At 45.5% G+C, this 2806-nt stretch overlaps 1 pseudogene; it reads left to right on the top strand.

Annotated features, from left to right (window-relative positions):
• The first annotated feature begins 599 nt into the window (after positions 1-599).
• Positions 600-1949, top strand: LOC114208346 (tubulin alpha-1A chain-like; annotated as a pseudogene).
• Positions 1950-2806: the final 857 nt, after the last annotated feature.

The following is a 2806-nucleotide window of genomic DNA, read 5'->3' as shown; positions in this document are numbered from 1 at the left end:
AACAGTGAAGATGAGGAGAACTGGACAATCTAGACACATTAAAAAGTTAGAATCAGTAGGTCTTGATGATTGATTGGATGTAGGCAAAAGGATTATCAACCTTACGGTTTGCCCAGGACTAAAGAGGTTCCCAAGACATAAGACTTTTAGTTTCAAAATTAAGAATGTTCCAGGCAAGCCATTCCAGTTTTTACAGACCTATGGGGGTACCATGGATATGGAATTTTTCCCACTAACACCAAGAAAGCCCTGGGAAAATGGGAATGAATTTGTCACCCTAATGGTATTGAAGTTGTAGGTGAGTGAGGGTGGCACCTAATTTCTGGTGCCACTGGTATCTCCAGTCACTGAGACTGGCAAGGCAGGAAAAGAAACAGATTCAGGTGGGAAGAAAATGTTGAGTTTTATTTTTGGACATGTCCAGCTTCAGGGGTTTATAGAATACCAAAGAAGAAATGTCTAGTAGACAATTAGCTCCTTTTAAGAATCTGGTACTTGACAGGTTCTCTTACAATGATCCCCTAAGAGTCGTGCTGTAAGAAGCAATGAACTCTCCTCTTCCTCTCCACCATCTGCTTGGCTGCCACAAAGCAGCAACCATGTGTGAATGCATTTCCATCCATGTTGACCAGGCTGGTGTCTAGATTGGCAATGCCTGCTGGAAGCTCTATCACCTGGAACATGGCATTCAGCCCAAAGGCCAGATGCCAAGTGACAAGACCATTAGGGAAGGAGATGACTCCTTCAACCTCTTCTTCAGTGAGACAGGTGCTGGGAAGCATGTGCCCAAAGCCACATTTGTAGACCTGGAACCCACGGTCATTGATGAAGTTCACACTGGCTCCTACCCCCAGCTCTTCCACCCTGAGCAACTCATCACAGGGAAGGAAGATGCCGCCAACAACTATGCCAGAGAGCACTACACCATTGGCAAGGAGATCATTGACCTTGTCTTGAACTGAATTTGGAAACTGGCTGACAAGTGCATAGGTCTGCAGGGCTTCTTGGTTTTCCACAGCTTGGAGCGGGAACTGGTCCCAGGCTCACCTCCCTGCTGATGGAACATCTCTCTGTCAATTATGGCAAGAAGTCTAAGCTGGAATTCTCCATTTACCCAGGCCTCCAAGTTTCCACAGTTGTAATCGAGCCCTAAAATTCCACCCTCACTACCCATACCACCTTGGGACACTCTGATTGTGCCTTCACAGTAGACACTGAGGCCATCTATGACGTCTATCGTAGAAACCTTGGTATTGAACACCAACCTACACTAACCTAAATAGGCTGATAGGTCAAATTGTATCCTCCATCACTGCTGCTCTCAGATTTGAGAGAGCCCTAAATGTTGATCTGACAGAATTCCAGACCAACCTGGTGCCCTATCCTTGTATCCACTTCCCTCTGGCCACCTGTGCGTCGTCTCTGATGAGAAAGCCTACCGTGAACAGCTTTCTGTAGCAGAGATCGCCAATACACGCTGTTGAGCCAGCCAACCAGATGGTGAAATGTGACCCTTGCCACGGTAAATACATGTCTTCTGCCTGTTGTACCATGGCAATGTGGTTCCCAAAGATGTCAATGCTGTCATTGCCACCAGCAAGACCAAGTGTACCATCCAGTTTGTGGACCAGTGCCCCACTGGCTTCAGAGTTGGCATTAATTACCAGCCTCCCACTGTGGTACCTGATGGAGACCTGGCCAAAATACAGCGAGCTGGGTGCAAGCTGAGCAACACCACAGCCATCGCTGAGGCCTGGGCTCACCTGGACCACAAGTTTCACCTGATGTATGCCAAACGTGCCTTGGTTCACTGTTATGTGGGTGAGGGCATGGAGGAAGCAGAATTTTTTGAAGACCACGAGGACATGGCTGCCCTTGAAAAGGATTATGAGGAAGCTGGTATGGATTCTGTTGAAGGAGAGGGTGAAGAAGAAGGAGAAGAACACTAAAGTTAAAAGTGTCACAGATGTGCTGCTTTTACAGGGAAGCTTGTTCTGTTTTGAATATTGAAAAGTTGCACTCTGTTAATTTGTGGATAGCTGTGTACACTCTCATATACAATTACTGACCTATGCTTTAAAACACAATGCTTTGTTACAGACCCAAGCTGTCCATTTCTCTGATGGGCATGAATAAAGTATTCCCCTTGTCTTAAATGAATAAAAGGAAAAAAGAAAAAGAGAAAATTAGATTTTTTTTTTTTAAGATTTTATTTATTTGACAGAGAGAGACACAGCAAGAGAGGGAACACAAGCAGGGGGAGTGGGAGAGGGAGAAGCAGGCTTCCCGCGGAGCAGGGAGCCCGATGTGGGGCTTGATCCCAGGACCCTGGGATCATGACCTGAGCTGAAGGCAGACGCTTAACGACTGAGCCACCCGGGCACCCTGAGAGAAAATTAGATTTAAAATATGGCTTGGAAGTTATTGGTATATAGATGGCACCTGAAGCTATGTAAATAAGTAAGACTGCCCAGGGATGGTTTATACCAGAGAAGAGGAGAGGAGCGGGAAGGGAAGTGAGGATAGAACCCTGGGAAACAGCAATAGTTACAAGATATATAAAGGTGACTGAGATGTAGCAGCTATAATGGCAAGATAAACATTAAGAGTACATTGTCTAGAATTCAGGGCAAGACAATGCTGGAAGGATGTGAGGTCAATGTCAAGTGCTGCACACAGATCAGGTAAGATAAAGCCTGAAAATTATCCTTTGGATTTAACAACATGGTCATTATTGATCTCGGTGAAAGCAGTTTTAAGAGAAATGGGAGAGAGGAGTTAGACTGAAGAATGAATGTCAGATAAG

This window comes from Eumetopias jubatus, unplaced genomic scaffold (genome assembly GCF_037043125.1).
Source record: "Eumetopias jubatus isolate StellerSeaLion01/CBP00866 unplaced genomic scaffold, mEumJub1_p1.0 scaffold_4, whole genome shotgun sequence".
Classification (NCBI taxonomy): domain Eukaryota; kingdom Metazoa; phylum Chordata; class Mammalia; order Carnivora; family Otariidae; genus Eumetopias; species Eumetopias jubatus.
This window is presented reverse-complemented; position numbering and strand designations above follow the sequence as displayed.